The sequence below is a fragment of the Saccopteryx leptura genome, chromosome 2, assembly GCF_036850995.1.
Source record: "Saccopteryx leptura isolate mSacLep1 chromosome 2, mSacLep1_pri_phased_curated, whole genome shotgun sequence".
Taxonomy (NCBI): Eukaryota; Metazoa; Chordata; class Mammalia; order Chiroptera; family Emballonuridae; genus Saccopteryx; species Saccopteryx leptura.
Window position 1 is genome coordinate 37,279,913 of NC_089504.1, and position 14,827 is coordinate 37,294,739.

At 40.2% G+C, this 14,827-nt stretch overlaps 2 pseudogenes; both read right to left on the reverse strand.

The window, feature by feature from the left end:
* Positions 1 to 9,798: 9,798 nt before the first annotated feature.
* Positions 9,799 to 9,900, reverse strand: LOC136396297 (U2 spliceosomal RNA; annotated as a pseudogene).
* Positions 9,901 to 14,170: 4,270 nt separating this feature from the next.
* LOC136392963 (translationally-controlled tumor protein-like) lies at positions 14,171 to 14,806 on the reverse strand (annotated as a pseudogene).
* Positions 14,807 to 14,827: the final 21 nt, after the last annotated feature.

The following is a 14,827-nucleotide window of genomic DNA, read 5'->3' on the forward strand; positions in this document are numbered from 1 at the left end:
GCCCCCGCCCCCTGGACCTTTGCTGATTGGCTGCAGCGCGCTCAAGCCCCACCCCTCGGCCGCAAGAAGTTTCCCAAACCTGCTGGGGGCGGGAACGTGCCGGCGACCCCGGCTCTTTGTTATGGCCCTGCTGTACGTCGGCTTCTGCAATGGAGACCCCCTGCCAGTGCTCTCCAGGAGGGGAGTCAGAGAAGGTCAGAGCTGAAGAGCTCTTAGGACACCTCTACCACCTTCCGAGGTTTGCAGATAGGGTTACTCAGGTTCAGAGAGGGAACTGACCTGCCCTGCCCAAGATTACACTGTAAATTCGCCTGAGAACTAAGACAAAGTCCAAGGCTGAACCAAGTAACTTCTCCCTTTCACAAACCCTCGATAATCCGTTTAATATCCTTTCTGCTCAGACACTGCCTCATACTCGAAGAAGGAGCGTCACCTGGGACAACTCGGCCTCCCCTAACGTCTGAGGAGCTAGCTCTGCCGCGGACATGGTCCCCCTGACAAGGGCCCGAGGCACAGATTTGCCTCCGAAGTTCTTTGACACAGGTAGCTTCAATGTGTCTTTGATGTACTATTAAGTGCCTAATTTCATAAGGAAAAGGTTAAGAGAGGAATGCTTGCGTATCTACATAAGGAGAGCCTCAAATGTCAGGTTTAGACTTGTTTTAAGGAACAGTTTGGAGATGGATCCCCGCTCGGCCCCTTACCTCTCTCCTCCCCCGCAGCTATTGTGGGGAATGTTTGAAAAGGTGCAGTGGCCAGCGGAGCACGCACTCTTTCGCTCTTTCCTTTCTGCCTTTCTTTCTGTGTTTAGAATTAAAATTTTTAACTCCTTAATATTATTAAATATGCAGACTAATGACCTATCTTCATGGCTTATAGCAATCGGTCCACCTATTGCTTGGGAGTGATATCAATTAATTACCTGTATGATCCCATTTTTGTATATGGAAAAATGTTTACATTTCCCTTATTGTCTCATAATCTCCTTTGACAGATTTCCAACTTCCAAACGAAGTCCATATATTGAAATTGGTTTGTATGTCTTTTAAGTCTCTTTATGCCTAGTCTCTCTCTAAGTTTACAAAAATAAAGCATGACTAAGTCACAATCTTTCTAAAATGTCTGCTCTGATGACAACTCTCTCACTTCAAACTTTCTGAGAGGCTACCTATTTTCTTATGGGATAGAATGATGTACCATTATTTAACATGATTTCAGAAGTTCTTAGCAATTGGACCCTGTTGGGCAGATAAAATATATTATGCTCACTTTGTTAAAGGTGGCATTGCCCACGTGGAAGCCTCTCGCCCAGGTGATTGCTTGGGATGGGCGTGATTGTATTAATGTGTATTGGGGGAGGGCTTTTGTGCCAAAAGGTTTTAAAAAGGAAGAGAGATCACGTTGTTCCAACGGTGAGAAGAGTGATTACGTTCTAGGAGGAGCCAATGCTGTAGGGGAGCAGAGTAAGGCCATGTGGAGGAGAGGAGAGGCAGCCAAGATGGCGGAGTGCTGAAGGAGAAGCCAGTTTATGCAGGTTGTACAGAGAGAAGGAGATGAGGAATAGAGGTGAATAAGGCTACTGAGCTAGAAACCTTTGATTCTAGGAAACTCGGATAAGTCAGTGGCTCTGGGGGCCCTGAATGAAAAGGGAAGTGTTTTCCCACTGTGTGTATTTCTTGCCCGCCGGATGCAAGCTCAGATTAAAGCTAATGGCTCACCAGTTCTTGGCTCCATTGTTTCATTACTGTCTGTTTGAATCTAATGTGAACCTGCATGGGCCAGGCGGCTCTGATGGTGGCGGTGACTACTGGCTTCACAGACCCAATCAGCTTTTTCAGCTTCATCACCACACCCTCCCTGTATCCTCTCAGAACCTCTTATCTTGTTCCAGATCACTTAATTGCTTTCACCCCTCTTTCACCACATGTGTCTCCTCTGCCCTCAATTTCCCAATTCTTGTGGTAACCCAGCTCAGCTGAGGGAACTAAGATGGTTACTCTGGGCCCAACTGTGCCCTAAATAGATTCTGAGCAGGAAGAGGGCTCTATGTAAAGTGACTGACACCTCTTGCTTTACCTGGGACTGTCCTGGTTTTAAAACTGAAAGCCCACTGTCCCAGGAACGTCGTTAGTCCCAGGCAAAATGGGACAGTCAGTTTCCTTAGTTCTGTGCACCTCAGAAAATGTCATAAGGGAAGCGTGTGAGGTGTTCCATATAGAAAAATGGGGATAATTAATTGATAACCATTCCCAAGGTAATTCAATAGGAGGACCGATTGCTATAAGCCGTGGAGATGGGTCATTAGACCATTGGGTTCCTATATTAGTTTCCTGGGCTGCTGTAACAAAACATCACACACTGGATGGTTTAAACAACAAAGTTATGTCTCAGAGTTGTTGAAACCAGAAGGTTGAGATCAAAGTGTTGGCAGGGTTGGTTCCTTTGAGAGCTGTGAGGGAATATCTGATTCATGCCTCTCTCTTAGCTTCACTGGTTTGCAGGCAATCTTTGACACTTCCTGACTTGTGGATGTATTATCTTGATCTCTGCTTTCATGTTCACATGCAATCCTCTTGTGTGTACGTGTCCATCCAAATTTCTGCTTTTTATAAGGACACCAGTCATATTGGTTTAGGAGCCCACACTACTCCAGTATAACTTCATCTTAACTAAATAGGTCTGCATTAATCACTATTTCTAAATAGGGTCACATTCTGAGGAACTGAGGTTAGGACTTCAACATATGAATTTTGGGAAGGGGCACACAATTCAACCTGTAACAGTAGCAAATGAAAGACCACCCACCCTTTTAGAAATCATTGACTGTCTGAAGGAGAGGCTGAAGAAGGAGGAAATGGGTAAAGGACTGGACAGCTGCTGTTCAAAGATTCTAAGTCCCTCAATAACAGGAGTAGTTGAACTCACCTCAGCTGTCTCACAGAAGTGATACCCAAGCTCTTATGCACAAAGAGAATGCTTGAATACTTGGAGATCTCTTGGCTATAGAATCAGAAATGACTTTATTTCCAGGTAACTCTCGTGAGCTATGGCAGCAGAGTTGATCTGGATGAGTATATCAATGTAGTTATGCTAGTGAGGCTGAGGGGCTCTGGTAGTAGAGACAATTTCTCTAATACCAAGATGTGTAATTGGGGCAGACATGTTAGAAGAATGGCTAAATCTGAGTTGTGATAATGAGCCATTAAGTGGAAGCCACTTGAGATCCTCCCACCAAGGAAGATGGCTGACCAGCTATTGTATCCTGAGGGAAGTCAGGAAATAGGGAGATTGAGGCCCTTCTTGGCCACACATTCTCTGGTTCACTGTCTGGATCATTAACCCTCCTGTGAAGGAAGTCTAATAAGCAGATGGGACCTGGAGACTCTATTGACTACTATCCACTGAGATGAATAGTTGGACACTGGCTGCAGGCATGGTCAGTAGGCTTGAACAAACAGCACATCTATTTTAGATTACTTTGCTGTTTTGTGATGAAGCTAATAGCTTATCTCCAGTTTCCCTCCATTCAGACCATGAGAGAAAACAGCAATGTAAGGTAGTGGAAAGTGCATGGGCTCCAGACTCACCTGAGTCCAAATTGCACTCTACCTTTAACTAGCTGGGTGACCTTGTGCAAAGTCTTTTAACGTCTATTTCCTTTACTTTTATCTACAACTTCTTGAGAAGATTAAAGAGTTATAAATGTGAGAATTCACATTCCAGTAAAACTGGAAAACTAAAATTTGACATAACAATTTTACTCAGTATTGGTGTAACTACACAAAATTTTATATGCAACACGTAGACTTTTTTTTTTAATTCACCATTTTTTTTTTTAATTTTTATTTATTTTTACAGTGACAGAGAGAGAGACAGATAGGGACAGACAGACAGGAATGGAGAGAGATGAGAAGCATCAATCATCAGTTTTTCCTTGCGACACCTTAGTTGTTCATTGATTGCTCTTTCATATGTGCCTTGACCGTGGGCCTTCAGCAGACCGAGTAACCCCTTGCTTGAGGTGAGCCTAGCTCAAACCAGATGAGCCTGTGCTCAAGCTGGCGACCTTGGGTCTCGAACCTGGGTCGCCGCATCCCAGTCCAACGCTCTATCCACTGCGCCACCGCCTGTTCAGGCCGTAGACTTTTAACATAACAGAATTTGGCCTTTATAAACTAGCTTACACATAAAGTTACTTTTTGCTTATCTCACATTTACAAATATTGGAGTAGTTTAAAGAACCTAAAGTGAAGCTTGATTAGTATTGAGCACTGTCTTGCTATAATTAATTGTATCCAGATTCTAGGAAAAACAAATACTGGAAGTTGAAAAAGAAAAGAAGACATATTTAAAATGTCTAACACAGTGCTTGACAAACAGTGAATGATGTTAAACATTCTGAATTGTAATGAGAGATGGGGGCAACCTTCAACTTGGGCCGCAGGACTGACTGGTTGGATTTACTCCCACCTTACTCTCTGACTCCTCCCGAGGAGAGAAGAGTCAAAAAGCTTAGTTGCACTAACAGGGGAGCCACTAGCCACATGTGGCATTTGAGTATTTGAAATGTAGCAAGTTCAAATTGAAATGTTCTGACACCAGATTTTAAAGACTTGGTATGAAAACTAGAAAGTAAAATATTATTAAAATTAACTTCACCTATTTCTTTTTACTTTTTAAAAAAATATGTTTTATTTTTAGAGCAGTTTTTTTTTATTTGAGAGAGAGAGGAAGAGTGAGAGAGAGAGAGAAACATCAATTTGTTGTTCCACTTATTTATGCATTAATTGGTTGATTCTTGTATATGCCCTAACCAGGGATCAAACCCATAACTTTTGCATATCAGAACGAGGCTCTGTTCAACTGATTAACCCTGCCAGGGCCTAGAACAGTTTTAGGTTTATAGCAAAATTGAGTATAAGGTACAGAGATTTCCCATAACCTTCTGCCCTAACAGGGGCACAGACCCCTCCACTATCAACATCCTGCACCAGAGTGGTACCTTTGTTGCAATCAGTGAACCTACACTTACACAGCATTATCACCCAGAGTCCATAGTTTGCATTATGGTTCATTCTTCTTTTTATTTTTTAATTTTTTAAATTGAATTTTAGAGAGGGAGGGAGAGAGAAAGAGAGAAACTAATTTGTTGTTCTACTTAGTTATGCATTCATTGGTTGATTCTTGTATGTTCCCTGACCAGGGATCAAACCCCCAACCTTGGCTCTTGGTGTATCGGGATGACATTCTAACTAACTGAGCTACCTTGGCCAGATCAGGGTTCAATTTTGGTATTATACACATTCTATGGGTTTTTGATAAATGCATAACATCATTTATCCACCATTATTCTTTTTACTTTATTTTTTAATGTGGCTATTAAAAAACTTAAGATTATGAATGTGGTTCACTTTGAGGCTTACATAGTTCTATTCTGCAGCACGGATATAATTATTTTCATTCTGAATAAAGAAAGGTTAATGCTTACAGATCACTATGGCACTTTAAAAATGTTACTTGCCAGTGATTTTGCTCTGACCTCAAAACCATCTTTCTGCAATTTATTTATTTATTTATTTGAGAGAGAGAGAGAGAGAGAGAGACAGGATGTGAGAGAGATGAGAAGCATCAACTCATAGCTGTGTCACTTTCAGTTGTTCATTGATTGCTTCTCATCTGTGCCTTGATGTGGTGGGATAGGAGGCTCAAGCCCAGCCAGTGACCCCTTGCTGAAGTCAGCTACCTTTGTCTTCAAGCCAGTGACCACTGGGCTCAAGCCAGCTACCATTGGGATCATTTTGATGATCCGACATTCAATCCAGTGAGCCTGCAGTCAAGCCAGCGACCTCGGTTGCACACCCAGGCCCTCAGAGTCCCAGTCGATGCTATCCCAGTCAGGCCATCTTTCTGCATTTTAGATAAATAGAACCCCTCAAACCTTTGGATTTGTGTTTGTGTAATATAGTTTCCCTATTATTTTACTTTGAACCCGTCTGCTCTTTTTAAATAGTAAGTAGGTATGTTGTGGAAATCATGTTGTTGGTTGTATTTTTTTCTTTTTAATTAAATCTGACAACATCTGTCTTTTAATTGGAATATTTAGGTAAGTTATATATAATATAATTATTGATATGGTTGAGTTTAAATCTGCTATCTTTTCCTATTTGTTCTATTTTTCATTTTTTTTCAATTTTTTTTCCTTCTACCTTCTTTTGGAAAATTAGAGTATTTGGAGTGTTATTTTTACGATTTCTTTGATCTAGTCTATTAGCTCATTAGCTCTACATCTTGCTTTATTTTTCAGTAGGTGCCCTAGGGTTTACAGTATATATTTTAACTTATTACAGTCTACCTTCAAATAATGCTTCATGTAAAGTATTTCTAAGGTTCTTCATTCCTTTATGTAGGTCCAGATTTTTCTCTGGTATCTGAAGAAAGATAAACTTTTTGAATAAGATCATGACAGGTTTGTTGAGTTTAATTAACTAGGACCACATATATTATTTCCTGGACTTTATACATAATAATTTTCTGAAGTTAATTTTTACTGGAAATAATTTTTTCCTGGATTTGTTTAGCCTAAACACATTTTATTAGCATGAACTGGCTTATCTTAATAAGGAAGAGGCCCATTTTAAATTATTTAAGATTTTATATCTGATTTTATATGTATATAATGGGCTAATTTTTTGAATATTAATTAATATATTTTTTTATTCCCAGTAATTCTTTCACTAGAACTAAAACATGAGGGTAAGGCATTTATTTCTTCAGGGATGATTATTAGTGTAGAAAAGTAGACAAAAAGGAAAATTCCTAGCACTTTGATTTTAAAATAGACATTTAAAATTCTAGGCAGAGACAGTCATTTTAAGAGTAAAAGTTTCTGAGATATCAGAACCTAACCTGAAAGACATAAAATACTTGTATGAACAATTAACTTGGCAGAATACTGTGATCTGTCTGATACAGTCCCTCCCAATTCTATCAGTTCCCACCAACTTGATTTGTTCTGATGGGGCAGGAGGAGAGCTCCTGCAGGAGAAGGGGTCCCTTGTGGGGGGCTGAGGTGGAGTGGGGCCCCAGAAAGGCTTTAGAATGTGAAATAAGAGGGTATGTGAGCCTCACTTCCCATGGAGCTTAGGAAAGTGGCACACCTCATAAAATTCCACTGCACTCAGCATAATGCAGGTATAGAGTGGATGTAAGCTAGTATGTCCTGTTCCTTGCTCCCGACCTAGAAGTACCACAGAAAAGTAGCTGAATGGTTTCTATGCTCTTCAAGAGGGGCAAGGCAGGAGCTAGGTGAAAGCTGAGTGCCCGAAGAGCCTCAAGATTAGAATGAGGAGGCTGTAGCTGTTATTTGCATGGCCTGTACAACTGGATACCAGATGGAGATGCAGGTGCCAACACGTTTTCATGAGGACAACTGAGGACCAGATGTCCTGCCTTCTTCCACGGTCCCAGTGGGTTTAGCTCTCTATATTTCTCTTAAAATTGAGGAGGGATTTTGGGAGAGATCTTAACTAAGCTGAGGTCCCACTGAATTGACTAAAATTAAGTTTTAGTCGTTCAGCAGGAAGGACACTTGCAGAGACAACTAGCTGTACATCAAAGTTCTGTGCAACCCTTCTAGAAGTTATTATTTGGAAGCAACTTCCAAGCCAGAGAAAACATTTCTTAACTACTTTTATGTTCACTGTTTATTTAATTACTGGAATATGACCTTGGAGAGCAAAGGATCCCTGGGCCTTGGAGCTGAATCCTTGTATCTGACCTCCCCATTGACACCTAAATTGAGATCTCACAGGAGGAAGAAAAGTCCTCCACAGGTGTCCAACACCAATATGTTATAAAATTTAGCATTGTGACTTTCAGTCTGAAACGCTGGTACAATATCCTGCCAGCCTTCAGTGAGCCCTCTAAAGGCAGGAGCCTATGAGTATGAAATTGTCCCCATTCTTTGCCTGTTTATTTCAGTAATTTTCAAACTTGAAGTTATTTTTATTTTTTAGCAGTGGGATTTTTTTCCTAATAAAATCTTACAGAATACTAATATGTAAAATAGAAAAAAAGCTATATTTTATTGCTACATTTAAAGTTCAAATTTATAACAATTATTAGATCCAAAGATAATGAATGAGAGTTTGATGAACACAAAAACTTGAAATCTAGAATTGTGGATGATAATTGTAGTCACGGGAACAGGAAGTATCAAATCATAGTTGCTTCACTTTAGTTGTTCATTGATTGCTTCTCACATATGCCTTGCCTCGGCAAGCCTAGGGTTTTGAACCAGCAACCTCAGCCAGGCCTTCAGCTTCCAATTTATTTCTGTGTTTTGTTTTGGTTGCCTGCTATAAGGGAAATCCTGATTCGTATAAATGAGTAGGTTGCAAAGGGTCACGGTTTTTGAAATAGCTCACCTTGAAATCTCAGACTACTCTTTATTTAAATTAAGATGGAAGCTTGAGAAAGAAGTACTGAGAAATTTTTGTTTTAAGATCCACTCATAAAAACTTATATCCATATTGAAACCTGCATACAGATGTTTATAGCAGCTTTTTTCATAATTGGCAAAATTTGGAAGCAACCAAGATGTCTTTCAGTAGGTAAGTGGATAAATAAACTGTGGAATATTATTCAGCACTAAAATGAAATGAACTATCAAGCCATGAAAAGACATGGAGGAAACTTAAAAAGCATATTACTAAGCAAAAGAAGCCAGTCTGAAAAGGTTACATATTGTATAACTTCAATTATATAACATTCTGGAAAAGGCAAAATTGTAGAGGCAGTAAAAAGATTAGTGGTTGTCAGGGGTTGAGGGGAGGGAGGGATGAAGAAGTAGAGCACACAGGAATTTTAGGGCTATGAATTGTACACTGTAATGGTGGACACATGTCATTATACATTTGTCCATACCCACAGAATATACAACAGGAGTGAACCATGATGTAAACTCCCAGCTCTGGGTGATGATGTGTCAATTGTGTTCATTGATTGTAACAAAGGTACCACTCTGGTGCAGCATGTTGATAGTGCTGAGGTTTTGTGCACGAGGGCCAGAGGGTTTATGGGAACCCTCTGTACTTTCTGTTCAACTTTGCTGTGAACCTAAAACTTATCGTAAAAAACTAAGTGTATTAATATAAAAAATGCCAGTTAGACATTAAAAATCAGAAAAAAAAATACTGATTCACTAATAAGGTTGAATAACTGCTCAAATTCTTTATCATAAATGCAAAGTCAGAGAAGCAGTACCCCAAGTTTATGGTTAATTCCAATACCATTTATGATGCGTGGCCAGTTACACATTCACTTGTTATTCTGCAATTGGTTATGACACCATGATAGAACATGCACCAAGCAGATGATTCTGAGCCTCACACGACACTTAATTGAGAACAGTGCACATGTGTATTCCCGGTACAATTATACATAAGCAGATGTGCATAGGCTTGGATTAAAGAAAAGATCAGCGCAGAACTACACTTTTTATAATCAAGAACACATTTAAAGAAGATAAAATAAATGCACAGAGATGTCAGGAAAAGAGTCAAGGACTATTCAAAAGACAGTCACTTCAATAGCACACAGGGTAATGTGGTGGTGACCTCTAGAGTGTCACAAATCAAAACATAACAAGTTTGCCTGTGTCTATTGTCTTACTACATTTTAAAAGTTATTTAGAATATATATAAAATAAACTCAAATCAAATACTTGAGAAATCTTAGTATTATGATATGATATAGTATTATGATATTTATAATACTAAATCTTAGTATTATATAACTATGATATGAAATCTTAGTATTATGATATGATATAGTCTGATCAAACAAGAATTAAACTGTTTAATTCTTCACTTGATCTTAGCCAAAAGGCCGAGAAGGGATTAAACTGTTTAATTCTTATTTGATCAGACTATATCATATCATTCAAGAATTTTTTACAATATATGTTTGAATATGTCTGTTTTAATTCCAATAGCTTTTTTCATGCTCTTTTCTACAGCTGGAATAAATATGTCATTCTGGTTTTTTTTTAGCTTTTTGTAATCATGATGATGTTTTATATTTAATTCTAATTCATCTGAAGTTTATGGCAGCATATGGTGTGATGTATGGATCAAAGGCAAACCTTCATTCAGTTGAATATTATTGCTGTCCCACTATTTATTAAAAAGTGTTTCCTTCTTTGTGCTATTAATTTTGATTTGACATATATGTATGAAATTCATATAGTTGGATTAATTTTCTGGTATCTCTGATACCACTGATTTTACAAAACTTAAAAAACAGTGGTGTATAGTTCAGTAACTGTGACTTTGTAATAAGTTCGAATCTGGTAAGAAGACTCTTACATTGTTACCTTCAAAAGATCCTTGTATTGTACAATTGTCCTTCACTAGCAATCTGCATAGTTCATTTAGTCTTTTGGGGAATTAAAAACACTAAATAACTATGTTTCTAAGCCCAGGTTTTCTATTGGCTTTACCTCAGACATAGCAAAATTTGAGTCTTTGGGGGTAGAGCCCAGGCCTATGCATATTAAAGGAGTTCTGCTTGTTACAATTTGAGAGCCTTCACCATAGAAACTGAGGTCATTTTTATTGTAGTATTTCTTCTCCCAAGCCCTGGTCAATCACTCTGCCTTTTTTTATATTCACTATAACACAAATTTTTTTTTTTTATTGACTCAGTCTGTTAATATCTGTAATTATGTTTGTTCCTAAGTCTTTGAAAATGATACAATTGGTCCTGTTTTTTCTGTCTATTGATGGTATGTAGAGATACAATTGATTTTTGAGAAGTTATTTCTATTTTCTTAACTTTTCTGGACTCATATTACTGTTAATAGTTTGCTGATTAATTTTTAGAAATACAAGAATTGTGTTTTCTGCAAAATTTGATAGTATTTCTTCCTCTGCTATTTATGCCTCTTATTTTTCAACTGACCACATTTTTACATCTACTGGCCTTGCACATTTTAGAGCTACTTGAGTAGGAATGCATGGTTTCTGGTCTAGCATGAAAGAATCTTGAAGTCACCACTGTGTACCAGCAAGTAGAAAGATGAACACACTGATAAGTCAACAGTTCTTAGATCCATAAGAGAAGTGAAGCCACAGGGCAAACTGCACCCCAACGTTGGAGAGAACAGGCTGGGTTGCTGACGGAGGAAGATTTGGCACATAGCAGGAGACTTCCGCTCAGGATTTGCTTCCCTGCCTCTTCCTTCAGTCCTCAGCCCTTTGAGCCTGCTGCTCAAAGTGTGGCCTGCAGAACAGCAGTGCAGACATCACCAGGGAACTTGTTAGAGGTGTAGAATCTTGGACCCCACCTCAGACTCACTGAATCTGAGTCTGCATTTTTGCAACATCCTCAGGTGACTAATCACATTAAATCAAGTTCAAGAAGCTCTGATCTCAGGCGCTTGCAGAAATGTCCACCAGATGGCGGGTTTGCAGCAGGCACAAGCAGCAGGGCCATAATCGGGCACTTAGTTGCTTTCAAATAGTAGCTTAAATGGCACTAGAAGTTTGGAGCCATTGTTCACAGACTGGAAAACATGAATGGGAGAGCGAGCCCAGAGGAGACCCCTAGTCAATGAGTGGCAGGTTGTGGCATGTGAGCCATGAATTCTCCCTGGACTTTCCCCAGGTGTTTTCATAAACGATGCCTGGTGATAGGGATAGGATGATACGCTCTCATTTTATAGACAAGGAAATTGAGGTCCAGAGAGGGAAAGAAACTTAGCCAAGCGGTCAACAGTGGCAAATGATGTTGGAGAGATTGGAAGGCAGGTCTCTGGCTGCCTGGCCTAAGCTGGCTGCACCTCTAGAGGGACAGGGCAGGGGGCCCTCAACCCCAGTCCGTGCTGCCCTGAACCATCTGCCTACCTGACTCCTGACCTTCTCCCACCCAACTGCTCTTTGAACAGCTATCTTATTTTCTTTGGGAGTGCTAGAAACAACTGTTGTAATAATTCAATTTGAATGTTAATGAGCTTTCCACAATACTTAGGGTCCTGGACTTAAACCCAGAGGGAACAAAGCATCAGGTGTAACTTGGAACAAACAGGACCAGTCCCAGTCCCCAGAGGGTCCCCTGGGAGTTTTGTTGGTCCCTGAGTCCATGGCCAGTACCAGCTGTGAGCCACTGACTCTTCTATCAACTTTCATCCCATCCTCTTTACTTCTGCTGTTTTCATTATGAGAGCAGAGATTCATTTGCACAAGCTCAAGTAGATTTTTTTCTCATTTTTTTCCCTAAAAAGAATTTATTTGGATTGATTAGGGGAATCACATAGAATTCAATTGATAGACTTGAGGTTAATTGAGTCTGAACAATGTGTACCCAGACTATAAGGAAATTTAAAAAATATTTTGGGAGAAGCAAAGAGTTATAAAAATATTCATTTCTACCCCTGTTATTGACAATTTATAAGACTTGCTCTAACTACACTCTAACCACATTATTACCACAGCAAATTAAATGAGGCAAAGACCACAAAACAAAGGTAAATGCAGAGACAACACAGAGAATAAGCGAGAAGCTGAGAACACAGCATAACCCTAGACCCTCACTGTGTCCCATTGCTCACCTCCTCCTAGATTACAACCACTGTCCTCTTCTCAGTGGAAGCCCCACCCACCTCTGGGTAGTGAGGAGGTTAGGACTGTGGCCAATTCAATAAGAGTAGGGTCCTGGTTCGAGACCCCGAGGTCGCCAGCTTGAGCGCGGGCTCATCTGGCTTGAGCAAAGAGCTCACCAGCTTGGACCCAAGGTCGCTGGCTCCAGCAGGGGGTTACTCGGTCTGCTGAAGGCCCACGGTCAAGGCACATGTGAGAAAGCAATCAATGAACAACTAAGAAGTCGCAACACACAACGAGAAACTGATGATTGATGCTTCTCATCTCTCTCCGTTCCTGTCTGTCTGTCACTGTCTATCTCTGCCTCTGTAAAAACAAACAAACAAACAAAAAAAACCCACAAAAAACAAACAAACAAAAACAAAACAAAACAAAAGAGTAGGGTCCTTATTTTACAAATCTCCAGGGAGGGAGGTTCCAACAGATCCCCTCTCACTGTCCCTGATTCCAAAGAAAAGTTCAGTAGAGCTTGGTCTTTTCTTTCCCCTCTCTTCCTGGAAAGTCCACCAGAAGCCCTAATCTTTGCTGGAGTTCGGCATTCTATAAGCAAACTTATGTGAACAGGAATCTATGCCACCATGTAAGATCCGGGAATTAGTATTCTTTCAAGTACAGACATACCCTGGGGGGGGGGGGGCGGGGGGAGACAATCCATGACAAAGAACTTGAGATCTGCTCACAGAGGATTGTATTCAGGTAAATCTAATTACATATGTAGAAATTATTATAATCACTGTCTCCTGTACATGTCATTTGACATGTAATAAATCCATGGTACTGGTAGTTGGGAAAGCAGCACAGAGCAAGGAGTCCCTAAGGACCATGATACTGGGAGATGACTTTTACATAGTCCCATTTCTCTATCCCTAGACTCCTACCAGGCCTGGGACCTTGGAATTTCGGCCTTGAAAGGCCCTCAAGGCCATCAGTCCCAAACTAACTTACAGCAGGGGACAGAGACAGAAGGCCCAGAGAAAGGAGCTGTGAGGAGCTACAGCCCCCAACAGCCAGCCCACTGTCCCTGTCGCTGTCATGTTTTGTCATTAGTTCATGCATTTGTTTGCTTGCTTACTTGTTGCTTTGTTTGCTTATTTGGTCTTTCAATTATGCCTGAAATCATCCCACAAAGGATTGGAGATAATCCAAAAATACATCCGAGACCAAAAATTTAAAATTAGATAGGTGAGGAAATGGGGCAAAAAGAAATTAAAAGTAGAAACATAATATTACAAAGCCAGGAAGGGGTAAGAGTCACCGCAAAATGCAGACCATCCTAGCTGCATAGCTGGGATGTGACACAACACACCCAGAGCAGGTCTGAATCTAGGACAAACACTCAGATGTACAAAAAATATTCATTCATGTATTTATTTTCTTCCTTTCTTTATTTTTTTCAAACAAATTTAAATGCATTTTATTTTTAGACAACCTACATGACATGTTTTTTCTTAAAAACAATGCCTCCGCTCTAAATCAATCGAGGTCAAAATAATGAAGAGCTCAAGATAACATCAGTCCCATTTGTCCTAGTCCTAGCAGCCAGTTACGATGACAGGTGATAGATCCAAATTGCCAAATTTGTTAACATTTTTCCATTTCTAAACCATCCTTAAAGAAAATCATATATGGGGTCACACCATCCTCACGGTAGTCCAGTAGAGCAACCATGCCATCTGGATTCATGTTTTCACCAATAAAGAACTGGTAGTTTTTGAAATTGGCAAGGATGTGCTTGATTTGTTCTGCAGCCCCTGTCATAAAAGGCTTTATTCTTTCTGGTCTCTGTTCTTCAAGTTTTCCTTTGATTGATTTCATGTAATCCTTGATGTATTTCTTGTAGGCTTCTTTTGTGAAGCTGGTTTCCTGCAAATGATGGTTCATGACAATATCAACACCCGTGATTACTGTGCTTTCGGTACCGTCGCCATCCGGGCCTTCAGCCTCCGCTGAATAAGTGACTCATTTCCACCAATAAGTGAGTCATCAATGTTACCCTCTGTCCTACTGACCATCTTCCCCTCTACCTCCAGGCACAGCCCGTCTGCGATCTCCCAGATCTTGTAGATATCGGAGAACATCTCATCATGGCTGATGAGGTCCCGGTAGATGATCATGATTGCGCTGGAAGGAGACGACCGCGGCGCTGGCTTAGTGGGAGCCCGGTGCTC